Raw genomic sequence first — 14,926 nt, 5'->3', positions numbered from 1 at the left:
CAACTGCAGAGTGGCTCCATCACCCTGGTTGCATCCCTCGTGCACAAAGGCAGTCACTTCCCAGTCTTACCCCCAACCCCAGGCTCATCTACTTTCTGTCTCTGGGTTTGCCTATTCTGGACATTTCCTATAAATGGACTCATAGGAAGTGTGGTCTTTTGTGACTGGCTTCTTTCATTTAGCTAATGTTTCCACAGTGGTAGTGGTGGTTTAGTCGCTAAGTCGTGTTTGACTCTTGCGACCCCATGCACTGTAGCCCTCCAGGCTCCTCTGTCCATAGGATTCTCCAGGCAAGATATGGAGTGGGTAGCCATTTCCTTCACCAGGGGATCTTCCCAGCCCAGGGATCGAACCCAGGTCTCCTGCATTGCAGGCAGATTCTTTACCGACTGAGCTACCAGGGAAGCATTGCTAAAGCACATATCACTACTTCAGTCCTGTATGTTACTGAACCAATTGATGGACATTTGGATTGCTTCCACTTTTTTGACTATTGTGAATTATACTGCTATGAACATGCACATACAAGTCTTTGTGTGTATGTCTGTTTTCATTTATCTTCGATATGTACCAAGGGGAGGAAGTGCTGGGTTTTTTATGTAACTTCTTTTTTTCAATATTTATTTTTATTTATTTGGCTGCACCGGGTCTTCGCTGCGGCATGCAAACTCTTAGTTGTGGCATGTGGGATCTAGTTCCCCGACCAGGGATGTAATTCGAGCCCCCTGCATTGGGAGCGTAGAGTCTTAGCCACTGGACCATAAGGGAAGTAGCTGCGCAATTTGTTAACAAATGGCCGAACTATTTTCCAAAGTGACTGCACCATTTTACATTCCTACCAGCACTGTATGAGAGTTCCAATTTCTCCACGTCCTCTCCAACACTTGTTATTTTCCAAGTTTTTGATTATAGCCACCCTAGTGGGTATAACGTGGTATCTCATGTGTGTCTTGATTTGCATTTCCCTAAAGACTAAGGATTTGGGGCATCTTTTCATATGCTCATTGGCAATCCCTGCATCTAATTTCATCTTCTTTGGTGAAGTGTCTGTTCAAATCTTTTGCCCATTTTTAAGTTGGGCTTCTGGATATGTATTTGGAATAGAGCCAATAGGATTTGTTGATTGCTTGGAAGTTTGATGTGAGAGAAATAGAGGTATCAATCATGTCTTCAAGGTTTTTTAGCTCAAGTTATGCGAAGGTGGGTGGAGAAGGAAATGGCAACCCATTCCAGTATTCTTGCCTGGAGAATCCCAGGGACAGAGGAGCCTGGTGGGCTGCTGTCCACGGGGTCGCACAGAGTCAGACATGACTGAAGTGACTTAACGTGCATGCATGCATTGGAGAAAGAAATGGCAACCCACTCCAGTATTCTTGCCTGGAGAATCCCAGGGACAGCAGAGCCTGGTGGGCTGCCATCTATGGGGTCGCACAGTTGGACACGACTGAAGCGACTTAGCAGCAGCAGCAGCAGCATGCAAGTGTGGACTTGCCATTAAGTGGACAATGTGAGAGAGCCTTCATTTTAAGCATGTTAAGGCTGAGATGCTTATTAGACATCCAAGTAGACTTTTCAAGTAGGCTGTTAGACTTCTGGGTCTGGAATGCAGAGGAGAGATGTAAGCCTGAAGATAAGGAAGGGAAGTTATCAGCATAAATGGTACAGAAAGCCATGGAACTAGATAAATCAACAAAGGAATATGTGCAGATATCCAAGGTGTCCAAGGACTGAATTCTAAACCCTCCAAAATTAAGAAGTTGGGAAAATAACAAGGAAGCAGCAAATAATATTGAAACAGGGTGGCCAGTAAGAGGGAAAGCCAAAGAAAGCACAGCCTATTGCAAGCCACCTGAGAAAAGGTGTCCTCAAGATGGAAACTAGCGTGTCAACTGCTGCTGTTAGGGTTCTGGGCTGAGACTTATTCCTTCAGTTTAGCAACATGGAGGGTGCAGGCGGCTGGTAACCAAGACAGGTGGGGAGAGCACAGTGCTGGTTAGGAACTCAGGCATTTCATCCAAAAGTATATGTAGGAAGGCAGAGTTCATAGTCCCAGTTCCTGTGGACGAGTCAGCATCTTGCAAGTGGTAACATACATAGGAACCACTCAGAGTTTTGTAGAAAGACAAATATGGATTCGTTAGGCCTGGGATGGGGCCCCCATTTCTGAACTGGGTCCCAGGTGATTCTGGCACTGCCTACCCCCAGGCCACGCTGTGAGGAGCAGGAGTGTGGGACGAACTTTATCTGCAGCTTCTTTTCTGTGTGCAGATCTAACCACAGACATCAATGTCAGCACGCTCTGGGTTGATTCTGTATGATTTTCTGTGTTCCAGGGGCTTGATGTCATCGATGGTATAGCTCAGATGTGTGGCTTGACGAATGGGGAAGAAATGGAAGGGGCAGTGATCATGGAGGGAAGCTTTGGAGGGAAGCTTTAGCCCTGTCTGTTGTGCGGCTGAAAGAGGGAGGGGCCTTCTACACAGAATGCAGAGGCCAGGGCCCAGCACATGGCCTGGAGACAGGCCAGGGTTGCCTGCTGGAAAGCTCCTCTTTATCTGTCAGTGAGCTGGCGGGGTGCCTCCCAGAAGGCCCCTTTGAGGAAGACTGCCAGTATTTCTCCATGATATGTGTGAGTAATTGGGATCCTAAACGTTTAGAATGACTCACTGAGATAAATATCTGATAGAGACTCTGTCTTTGCTTTCCTTCCTCACTCCACCCTCATTTGACTTTTTAAAATAATACTTTTATTGAGGTATAATTCACAGACCATAGAATTCACCCATTTAAAGGGTATAATTCAGCGGACTTCCCTAGTGGTCCAGTGGTTAAGACTCTGCACTTCCAACTCAAGGGGTGGGGGTTCGATCACCGGTCAGGGAACTAAGATCCTACATGCCACACGGCATGACGAAAAAACAAACATAAATGAAATAAAGGGTACAATCCAATGGTGTTTAGCATATTGGCAGAGTTGGGCAACCATCACCACAATCAATTTTTGAACAATTTCATCACCCCTGTAAAGAAACCCCCAAGTCCTTGAGTCACTGGCTCGTGTAAAAATGGTATCAAAATCCACTATGATGTTTGGAAACTTTCTGCTCAGTCATTTGTGAGATTTCACAAAGCTGGGCATGGGGGAGGTTAAAAGTCCATCTGCTGCATGAAAACACTCTGCAGAGATGGAAGTCCTCAGTCTAAGAAGACACTAAAGACCAGATCACATGGTCTGGTGGACTTAGAAATGCCAATACATGATCTACTAGGAGCTCTTTCCTGTTGGACATGGGTGAATGTCACTTGGGCTGACTCACACCATCCCAAGAACCCTTGGAAATGTCTGAAGTTTTTGTTTCCACCCACAAAGGTGAAAGTAGCCAATTATGATCCTATTTTGATTATTTAAAAGCAACCACTGGGAGCTCTCTCTGTTTATACACTGAATATATTCCAAAAAATATGAAGCTTTGAAACAGGCCCTGTTTTTCTTTGCTTATTAATTAGCAAATTAATTTCCATGGCTGTTTTAGATTTTTTTTTTAAATGCATGTCATTTCTAATGAGGTGGATGAAACTGGAGCCTATTATACAGAGTGAAGTAAGCCAGAAAGAAAAACACCAATACAATATACTAATGCATATATATGGAATTTAGAAAGATGGTAACGATAACCCTGTATGCGAGATAGCAAAAGAGACACAGATGTATAGAACAGTCCTTTGGACTCTGTGGGAGAGGGAGAGGGTGGGATGATTTGGGAGAATGGCATTGAAACATGTATAATATCATATATGAAACGAATTGCCAGTCCAGGTTCGATGCATGATAGGCTTGGGGCTGGTGCACTGGGACGACCCAGAGGGATGGTATGGGGAGGGAGGAGGGAAGGGGTTCAGGATGGGAACACGTGTATACCTGTGGCGGATTCATGTTGATGTATGGCAAAACCAATACAATATTGTAAAGTAATTAACCTCCAATTAAAATAAATTTATATTTAAAAAATAAAATGGACGTCATCGTATGAAAAAGATTAATGACTACTTAGAACCTACTCCTATTTGTACCTTGTTTGCATTTTAAAAGAAAGCAAGACTATGTAAGACAAATGTATTTTAATTCTATTTATTTTCAATGTCTAGCATGCACATCTGTAGTAATTTAACAAAGGATATAAAACAGCTTGCCTCTCTTGTCATAGCTGATTATCTGTGTCATATATTAATAGTTTCCCTAGGTCATAAAGAAAGAGAATGAACATGTAAAGGCCACTATATTTTATAGGAAATGGTATTTGCAACTGCATTTATATAGTCTTCAAACTCATAAAAGACATATACATGTCCCTTTAAAGTGTTAGTCACTTAGTCATGTCCAACTCTTTGCAACCGCATGGACTGTAGCCCACCAGGCTCCTCTGTCCCTGGGATTCTCCAGGCAAGAATACTGGAGTGAGTTGTCATTCCCTTCTCCAGGAGATCTTCCCAACCTAGGGATCAAATCCAGATCTTCCAGAATTGCTGGCAGATTCTCTATTGTCTGAGCCACCTAAAACTACATGTTTTTATGTTATTACTAAAATGTAAGTATTTTATACATAACTAATGAGAACCTACTATTTAGCACAGGGAACTCTACTCACTGCTCTGTGGTGACCTCAATGGGAAGGAAATCCAAAAAACAGGGGAGGCATATATACATATATATGTTTGTTGCTCAGTCACTCAGTTGTGTCCAACTCTTTGTGTCCCCGTGGACTGCAGCATTTGAGGCTTCCCTGTCCTTCACCATCACCCAGAGCTTGCTCAAACTCATGTCCATTGAGTCAGTAATGCCAAATATGTACACGTATAACTGATTGACTCTGCTGTACAGCAGAAACACAACATTATAAAGCAATGATACTTCAATAAAAATTCATTTTGAAAAGGTTAAGTATTTTAAAAATCACTTCCCTTTCAGAAAATCAGATTAAGGCACCTGGGTGTTACAAAAAGTTTCAAGAAGGTTCCCTTGTGTCAGGAGCACCAGCAGCCACTGCCAAGCACTCCTGGGTGATCACTCCACAGAGGGACTCGCAGCACTGTGCTGAGGTGATGGCTCCAAACCACACACTCCTGTCACTGGGAAAACAAACCACAACTGAAAACCAGCTGCACCCTGCATGCCTGGATGTTTCTGGAAGCAAACTGATATGCAAAAATAAAATAAAATAAAATAAACACCTGTTTTTTATGAATAGCCTGTCTTTGTCTCTGTGTACCCTGGGCAAATAATTTAATGTCGCTCAGCCTCAGTTTTCTCATCTCTAAGTTGCTGGCTGGCTAGTTGTGAGGCTTAAATGAGATGCTATATATAAAGTGTCAGGATCTAGCAGGTCCAGTGATAGAACATCATCGTTGCTTCCTCTGCCTGGCTTACTTAAGATTTATCCTAGGGGTCACAGCCTCTTAAAGCCTTCCCTGACTCGCTGGGCCCCTTGCACCTGTGCCTCTCTTACAGTTCTTGAAATAGAAAATGACTGTGGCTACACCGCCTGCACGTTGTGGGTCCTGAGGCTTAGGATGGCGTCTAGCTCATCTCTTCACCCCCAGCACCTGGCAGAGTATAAAACAATGTGCAGTCATCACTTTATAGCATTTCTAGTAAAGCTTAGTAACATCTCTGGAAACCCAATTTTAAATAATAATGTAAATGAGACTATATGAAGTTATCATATTGTAAATGGGACTATATGACATTTTCATCAGTGGGACAATAGGAAGTGATCAATAATGGAAATGGGACTATATGAAGTTGTCAAATTGTGGGTTCTTCTGAAAACAAGAAGGCACCTTTTACAATCAAGGTATTTACAGTAAATACCTCTCAGGGATGAAAAAATATTTTAGGAAAATATTTTCCATTTACTGGTTAGTTATAAATAACAAAGCAAATCTGACCTAAAAGATGAAGGCCCAGTCCTTTTAAAGGCAGTGGAGCCCTGCTGGCTGCAGGCTTCCTGACTGGTGTTTAGAAATGGTAATCAGGAATGAAAGGAACCTCTCATCACAGGAAGTGCTCAGCGAAGAGACAGAGTGGCAATTGTATCCAATTTTTAATCTAAAAAAAAAAAGCAGCATGGACAAAAGGAAATCGACGTATGAAAACCCATGAAGACACCTTGCCACAGTCAAGTATAACACTGATGTATATGTCCTGTGCGGGTATTCCCCATAACCAGGGCAAGCAGGAGCCAAGCTATACTTGTGCTGAATTTCTGTGCTGTTGGTTATTTTTTTATTATAGGTCATGGGTTGGGAATTCAGGGTTGTGGTATTTTATGAAACATCTATTTCCAAAACTGCCAATGTAGGAAAGGAAAAAACCGTTTTCTCTCCTAACCATCTAGTTCTTGGCTAGGGCTCTGAAACAAAAGACAGATTAATAAAAAGAAAGTACACACGGTTGGGGAAACTGGACAGATATATGTAAACGAATGAAACTAGAACACCCCCTAACACCAAAACAAAAATAAACTCAAAATGGATTAAAGACCTAAATGTAAGGCTGGATACTATAAAACTCTTATTAGAGGAAAACATCGGCAGAACACACTTTGCCATAAATAGCAGGAAGATTGTTTTTGATCCATCTTCTAGAGTAACGAAAATAAAAACAAAAAATAAACACATGGGATGTAATTAAACTTAAAAGCTTTTGCACAGCAGAGGAAACCAGGATAAAACGAAAAGACAACTCTCAGAATGGGAGAAAATATTTGTAAATGAAGCAACCAACAGAGGCTTAATCTCCAAAATATACAAACAGTTCATGTAGCTCAATATCAAAAATAAGAAAAACTCAATCAAAAAAGGGGTGGAAGATCTACATAGACATTTCTCCAAAGAAGACAGACAGATGGCCAAGAGGCACATGAAAAGATGCTGAATATCACTAATTATTACAAAAATGCAAATCAGAGCTACAATGAGGTATCAATGCTGCTACTGCTTCTGCTGCTGCTGCTAAGTCACTTCAGTTAGGTTCAGTTCAGTCGCTCAGTCGTGTCCAACTCTTTGTGACCCCATGAATAGCAGCACGCCAGGCCTCCCTGTCCATCACCAACTCCTGGAGTTTACTCAAACTCACGTCCATCGAGTCAGTGATGCCATCCAGACATCTCATCCTCTGTCGTCCCCTTCTCCTCCTGCCCCAAATCCCTCCCAGCATCAGAGTTTTTTCCAATGAGTCAACTCTTTGCATGAGGTGGCCAAAGTACTGGAGTTTCAGCTTCAGCATCATTCCCTCCAAAGAAATCTCAGGGCTGATCTCCTTCAGAAAGGACTGGTTGGATCTCCTTGCAGTCCAAGGGACTCTCAAGAGCCTTCTCCAACACCACTGGTCAAAAGCATCAATTCTTCGGCGCTCAGCTTTTTTCACAGTCCAACTCACATCCATACATGACCACTGGAAAAACCATAGCTTTGACTAGATGGACCATTGTTGGCAAAGTAATGTCTCTGTTTTTCAATATGCTATCTAGGCTGGTCATAACTTTCCTTCCAAGGAGTAAGCGTCTTTTAATTTCATGGCTGCAATCACCATCTGTTGTGATTTTGGAGCCCCAAAAAATAAAGTCTGACACTGTTTCCACTGTTTCCCCATCTATTTCCCATGAAGTGATGGGACCAGATGCCATCATCTTCATTTTCTGAATGTTGAGCTTTAAGCCAACTTTTTCACTCTCCTCTTTCACTTTCATCAAGAGGTTTTTTAGTTGCTCTTCACTTTCTGCCATGAGGCTGGTGTCATCTGCATAGCTGAGGTTATTGATATTTCTCCCAGCAATCTTGATTCCAGCTTGTGTTTCTTCCAGCCCAGAATTTCTCATGATGTACTCTGCATATAAGTTAAATAAGCAGGGTGACAATATACAGCCTTGACGTACTCCTTTTCCTATTTGGAACCAGTCTGTTATTCCATGTCCAGTTCTAACTGTTGCTTCCTGACCTGCATATGGGTTTCTCAAGAGGCAGGTCAGGTGGTCTGGTATTCCCATCTCTTTCAGAATTTTCCACAGTTTATTGTGATCCACACAGTCAAAGGCTTTGGCATAGTCAATAAAGCAGAAATAGATGTTTTTCTGGAACTCTCTTGCTTTTTCCATGATCCAGCGGATGTTGGCAATTTGATCTCTGGTTCCTTTGCCTTTTCTAAAACCAGCTTGAACATCTGGAGTTCACGGTTCACGTATTGCTGAAGCCTGACTCGGAGAATTTTGAGCATTAATTTACTAGCATGTGAGTGCAATTGTGTGGTAGTTTGAGCATTCTTTGGCATTGCCTTTCTTTGGGATTGGAATGAAAACTGACCTTTTCCAGTCCTGTGGCCACTGCTGAGTTTTCCAAATTTGCTGGCATATTGAGGGCAGCACTTTCACAGCATCATCTTTCAGGATTTGAAATAGCTCTACTGGAATTCCATCACCTCCACTAGCTTTGTTCGTAGTGATGCTTTCTAAGGCCCACTTGACTTCACATTCCAGGATGTCTGGCTCTAGGTGAGTGATCACACCATCGTGATTATCTTGGTTGTGAAGATCTTCTTTGTACAGTTCTTCTGTGTATTCTTGCCACCTCTTCTTAATATCTTCTGCTTCTGTTAGGTCCATACCATTTCTGTCCTTTATCGAGCTCATCTTTGCATGAAATGTTCGCTTTGTGTCTCTAATTTTCTTGAAGAGATCTCTAGTCTTTCCCATTCTGTTCTTTTCCTCTATTTCTTTGCATTCATCACTGAAGAAGGCTTTCTTATCTCTCCTTGCTATTCTTTGGAACTCTGCATTCAGATGCTTGTATCTTTCCTTTTCGCTTCTTTTCATAGCTATTTGTAAGGCCTCCTCAGACAGCCATTTTGCTTTTTCGCATTTCTTTTCCATGGGGATGGCCATGATCCCTGTCTCCTGTACAATGTCACGGACCTCCATCCATAGTTCATCAGGCACTCTATCTATCAGATCTAGGCCCTTAAATCTATTTCTCACTTCCACTGTATAATCATAAGGGATTTGATTTAGGTCATACCTGAATGGTCTAGCGGTTTTCCCTACTTTCTTCAATTTAAGTCTGAATTTGGTAACAAGGAGTTCATGATCTGAGCCACAGTCAGCTCCTGGTCTTGTTTTTGTTGACTGTATAGAGCTTCTCCATCTTTGGCTGCAAAGTATATAATCAATCTGATTTTGGTGTTGACCACCTGGTGATGTCCATGTGTAAAGTCTTCTCTTGTCTTGTTGGAAGATGGTGTTTACTAATTGACTTCAGTCGTGTCCAACTCTGTGTGAACCCATAGACGGCAGCCCACCAGGGTCTGCTCTCCCTGTAATTCTCCAGGCAAGAATACTGGAGTGGGTTGCCATTTCCTTCTCCAATGCGTGAAAGTGAAGTCGCTCAGTTGTGTCTGACTCGTAGCAACCCCATGGACTGCAGCCTACAAGGATCCTCCATCCATGGGATTTTCTAGGCAAGAATATTGGAGTGGGGTGCCACTGCCTTCTCTGGAGGTATCAATGGTTGTCATTAAAAAAAATGTACAAACAATAAATGCTGGAGAGAATGTGGAAAAAAGGGAACCCTCCTACACTGTTACTGGGAATATAAACTGGTACAGACAGCCACTACGGTAAACAGTGTGGCGTTTCCTTAAAAAACTAAAAAGCAGAGCTAGCATATGATCCAGAAATCCTGGGCATATATCCAGAGAAAACCACATGAACCACTATGCTCACAGCACTATTTACAATAGCCAAGGCATGGAAACATCCTAAATAGCCATCAGCAGAGAAAAAGATAAGGAAGATGTGCTACACATATACAAAGGAGTATTAGTCATAAAAAGAATGCAATAATGCCATTTGCAGCAACATGGATGGACCTGGAGATTGTCAGACTAAGTGAAGTTAATCAGACAGGGAAAGTCAAATGTATGATATTGCTTTTATGTGGAAGATTTTTTTAAAGGTACAAATTAACTTATCTACAAAAGAGAAACTGAGTTACAGATGGAGAAAACAAACTTATGGTTACCAGGTGGTTAGGGGATGTGGGGGAGGATAAATTGGGACTTTGGAATGGACATACACACATCACAGTATATGAAATAGATAACCAACAAGGACCCACTGTGTACCACAGGGAACTCTACTCAATTGTCTGTAACGACCTATATGGGAAAAGAATCTGAAAAAAGAGTAGATATATGTGTATGTATAATCGATCCACTTTGCTGTACACCTGGAACTAACACAACATTGTAAATTGACTATATTCCAATAAGAATTAAAGGAAAAAAAAAGAAGAAAGCACACACATTTCTGTAATATGAATTTTATCCAATCTGGGAGGCTTCATAAGGAAATGAAGACTCAAAGAAACGGTTACCCCTGAGTGCTTCTATACTAGGTCTGATGAAGGGTGGAAAGTCATGGGAAGTTTCAACTGGGGGTAACCCAGCAAGGACAGTTCCTTCAGATTCCCTCCAGCATGACTCTATCTGCAGAGAAAGGAATGCTCCTCTCCTCGGGTATGGAGGTGAGGGGCACCTCTAACCTGAGGGTCTTATGACTTGCCTCGGGGGAAGGGCAGAGAACTTCCTGCACCTGCCATTTCTCAGATTCCTTCAGCTTAAAATATTCACTATGCCAAAGTGCCAGATGGGGTAGCGTGTCCTCAATCCCATCACCGAGGACTCCATCAACTGTAAGGATGCAGGGAGTGCAGTCATTGTGCACTCTTGCTAGAAACCAGTTAAATGACACTGGGGCCCCTGCCTCTGTCCTTGCTTCCCTCCTCATCTGCCTTCACACAGCAGCCAGAGAGATGCTCCCTGAGGTCATTCAAATTGCATCACTACCCACCCTCAGCTACCATGGCTTCCTATCAAGCTTGGCAAAAATTCCAAAGTCCTCATCATGACTCCCCAGGGCCCTCATGAGCCTGGCATCTCCTGAATCCTTCATCCCCTTCCTCCTACTGTGCCTCAGCTCCAACCGACTCTGCCTGTGCCCTGTCTGTGTCAGACACCCTCCCATCCATTACTGTCCTTGTAAAAATTATTTTAACGGAAATGAGAGCTCCTTTACTCCATGAGTGCTTTAAAAGAAAACCCCCTTCTTTTCAGGATATAAGCATAGGATGTAAAGGAACTCTTATCTATACTTGGAAAATGTAATGCTCTCTTATTGACTAAAAGAAAATGAAAACTGGTTACTATTTTTCTATCTATAGTTGCAACACTCACTGACAAAGTTGATACAAAATGAAGAAGACATGCATATACATATGTCTGTTGCTCCGTTTTGTCCAACTCTTTGTGACCCCATGGACTGTAGCCTGCTAGGCTCCTCTATCCCTCTATCCATGGGATTCTCCAGGCAAGAATACTGGAGTGGGTTGCGATTCCCTTCTCCAAGGGATCTTCCTGACCCAGGGATCAAACCTGGGTCTCCCACATTGCAGGCAGATTCTTTACTGTCTGAGTCACCAGGGAAGGCCATAAACTTAGAAAATGTAATGCTTTCTCACTGACTAAAAGAAAAAAAAAAACCAGATTACTATTTTTCTATCTATAGTTGCAACTCACTGACAAAGTTGATACAAAATGAGGAAGACACCTCAGATTTTTAGATCTTGGAGAATAAAGGAATTTCCATTTCAAGTGCTTCCATTCATCTGCACATTCAGTATCCAAATTCTGGTACAAATAAAAAACACGAAAATAAAAAACAAACATACAAAATCCTACCCTCTAAAACACACCCCAAAAGCCCCCAACCAAAAGACAAACCCTGACATGAACTGATCACACGCGGGTTTCACGTGCTGTGCTCTTTTCTAACCACTGAATAGTTTTGAAGACCACTCCAAGCAAGTCACATGAAACCACACTTGGTGAAACCTGAAGTTCTAGTTGGCTGTGCAGAGTTCTTCTTAAAAGACTGTTACATCACAATAGGCAGTGCTGGGAAGCCTCCGGGAGAAAGATATCAAAACAGAATTCCTCCCAGAGGGCCTCAAGCTGCTTTCTTTAAAACCGTTTGAAAACACAAATATATTTGCTTTGTGTGTTCTGCACATTTCGGGAAATTCTGTTATGAGGCAGGTAAACTGTATAGTCCGTGGAGACATCAGAGCTCTGCCAAAGGGACTTAGGAGAGTAAAGAAAGAAGAACCAGTGAAAATGTGTAGGTTTGGAGGTAACTTACATACTATAATGAAAACGATAAAAAGTAAAATTCTATGAATTTCTAAAAAAATCAGCTGTAATCACACAGAAGGACTGTTGTATTTTAACATTATACAGGTTGGTTCCACACTGTTTACAAAAGCCTCACGAAAGTGATTCCCTTTTCCTTGAGGAGACAAACATTGGGAGAGTCAAAGACCGAGGTAACAGACTTCCTCTGAGAGGTTAATGCCAGTTTTTACAAAAGCAGAATCGGAACTTCAGACCTAAAGGGGTTTGGAGCGTGCCACCCTCAAAATACAAGGGCAGAAAGATCACTGGAACTGAAAGCACACAAAAAAGAGGAAACACGGCTGAGCTCTCTGCCCTCCCCCAACTGCCTGAAAGCAGCACCAAAATTCCCCTTGTGAATTCCCTACCAGGGGATAAGCACCCGATCACTGGAGGCAACATGGCACAGAGGGGAGTCTACACAAACCATACTAGATGACCCATATCGTCCATCAGTTCCCCAGCTAAAGGACCTTCCCACAGCCTGCTGCCCCTAAAAGCCTACAGCCATTTCCCTTGGTATTAGTTGGAATTTCACTGAAATTTGTTGTTTCTGCTCTCATGGCTCAGACGGTAAAGCGTCTGCCTACAATGCAGACCAGGGTTCGATCCTTGGGCCAGGAAGATTCCCTGGAGAAGGAAATGGCAACTCACTCCAGTACTCTTGCCTGGAAAATCCCATGGACGATGGAGGATCCTGGCAGGCTACAGTCCATGGGGTCGCAAAGAGTGGGACATGACCAAGCGACTTCACTTCCTTGGTCCTTCTCTACAAATGGACTGTTCTTTCTTAAAATGTTGTCTAAGCCCAAGTTCTAACCATCCCTTTGTTACTCATCACTGAGTTTCTCCTGCAGGTATAGGTGCTGCACATGTAAATAAACTTGACTCCTCTCTGGTTCCTCTGTCTTTCCGCAGTTCTCATTTGCAGGGTCCCAGTTACAGAGTCTAGGGGTTTTTTTTATTTACTCCCCTACAGATCTAAACACATGCCCGTGAAAACATGAAGACTCCCTAACATCAATAACCAAATATTCTAAGAGTTTATGTACCCTGGAGAAATTGTGTGGAGGAAAAGCAATGTGTGACTCCTATGACTAAGAGGGCTGGAAACAAAATTCTAGCTGGAATTAATAGGGGAACTTTCAGGGCTCAAGGGAGACCTGTAAAGTGGAAAGAGAAAAGAGAATGGAAAACAACAAAGCTCCCATCCGCCGACGTGGGAGCTTGAAGACACTATTCTTTTAGCCCCACATCTCCAGGGCTGTATTTCTCAGGAGTCAGTATGGAAGCCGTCTCAGACAGGGAACTGGAAGGAAGAAAATCTAGCCGCAGTTCGAGTGTGACTATTTACGGTTGTGTTGCCGAGGTGAGCCACAGGACCTCTGTGGACGTTTCCTCAACTGTGAAGTGTACAAAATAACACTTTTGTTAAAGGTGATTGGAACTCTGATTGCAACTTCAAGTAACTTGAAGAAAGAAAACAGAAATGGTGATGCTGGGGCTGCATCCCCACAGTAAAAAGTCAAAGTGTTGGTCGCTCAGTCATGTCTGACTCTTTGTGAGCCCACAGACTGTAGCCCGCCAGGATCCTCTGTCCATGGGATTCTCCCGGCGAGAATACTGGCGTGGGTTGCCATTTCCTCCTCCAGGCATTGCACAGATCCAGATGTAATTGTCCTGGGGTGGGGGGTGGTCAAACTACCCCCTACAAAGCACAAAGAATGCTCAAACTACCACACAATTGCACTCATTTCCATGCTAGCAAAAGGAAAGGAAAGTGAAGTCGCTCAGTCGTGTCCGACTCTTTGCTACTCCATGTACTGTAGCCTACCAGGCTCCTCTGTCCATGGGATTTTCCAGGCAACAGTACTGGAGTGGATTGCCATTTCCTTCTCCAGGGGATCTTCCCAACCCAGGGATCAAACCCAGGTCTCCCACATTGCAGACAGACGCTTTACCGACTGAACCACCAGGGAAGTCCATGCTAGCAAAGTAATGCTCAAAATTCTCCAAGCCAGGCTTCAACAATACGTGAACTGTGAACTTTCAGATGTTCAAGGTGGTTTTAGAAAAGGCAGTGGAAACAGAGATCAAATTGCCAACATCCGCTGGATCATGGAAAATCCAAGAGAGTTCTGGGAAAACATCTATTTCTTTTTATTTTTATTTATTTTTTTCCAGTTATGCATGTGCTTTTATTTTTATTTATTTTTATTTTTTAAATTTTAATATCTTTAATTCTTACATGCATTCCCAAACATGAACCCCCCTCCCACCTCCCCCCCCATAACATCTCTCTGGGTCATCCCCATGCACCAGCCCCAAGCATGCTGTATCCTGCGTCAGACATAGACTGGCGATTCAATTCTTACATGATAGTATACATGTTAGAATGTCATTCTCCCAAATCATCCCACCCTCTCCCTCTCCCTCTGAGTCCAAAGGTCCGTTATACACATCTGTGTCTCTTTCCCTGTCTTGCATACAGGGTCGTCATTGCCATCTTCCTAAATTCCATATATATGTGTTAGTATACTGTATTGGTGTTTTTCTTTCTGGCTTACTTCACTCTGTATAATCGGCTCCAGTTTCATCCATCTCATCAGAACTGATTCAAATGAATTCTTTTTTACGGCTGAGTAA

At 42.8% G+C, this 14,926-nt stretch overlaps 1 protein-coding gene across 3 annotated transcripts in view; it reads right to left on the bottom strand.

Moving 5' to 3' along the window:
* RAB9A (RAB9A, member RAS oncogene family) overlaps nt 1-14,926 on the bottom strand; it is a 58,303-nt gene that overhangs the window by 30,478 nt on the left and 12,899 nt on the right. The gene's annotated exons all lie outside the window — the stretch shown is intronic.

Source organism: Ovis canadensis, chromosome X (genome assembly GCF_042477335.2).
Source record: "Ovis canadensis isolate MfBH-ARS-UI-01 breed Bighorn chromosome X, ARS-UI_OviCan_v2, whole genome shotgun sequence".
Lineage (NCBI taxonomy): Eukaryota > Metazoa > Chordata > Mammalia > Artiodactyla > Bovidae > Ovis > Ovis canadensis.
This window is presented reverse-complemented; position numbering and strand designations above follow the sequence as displayed.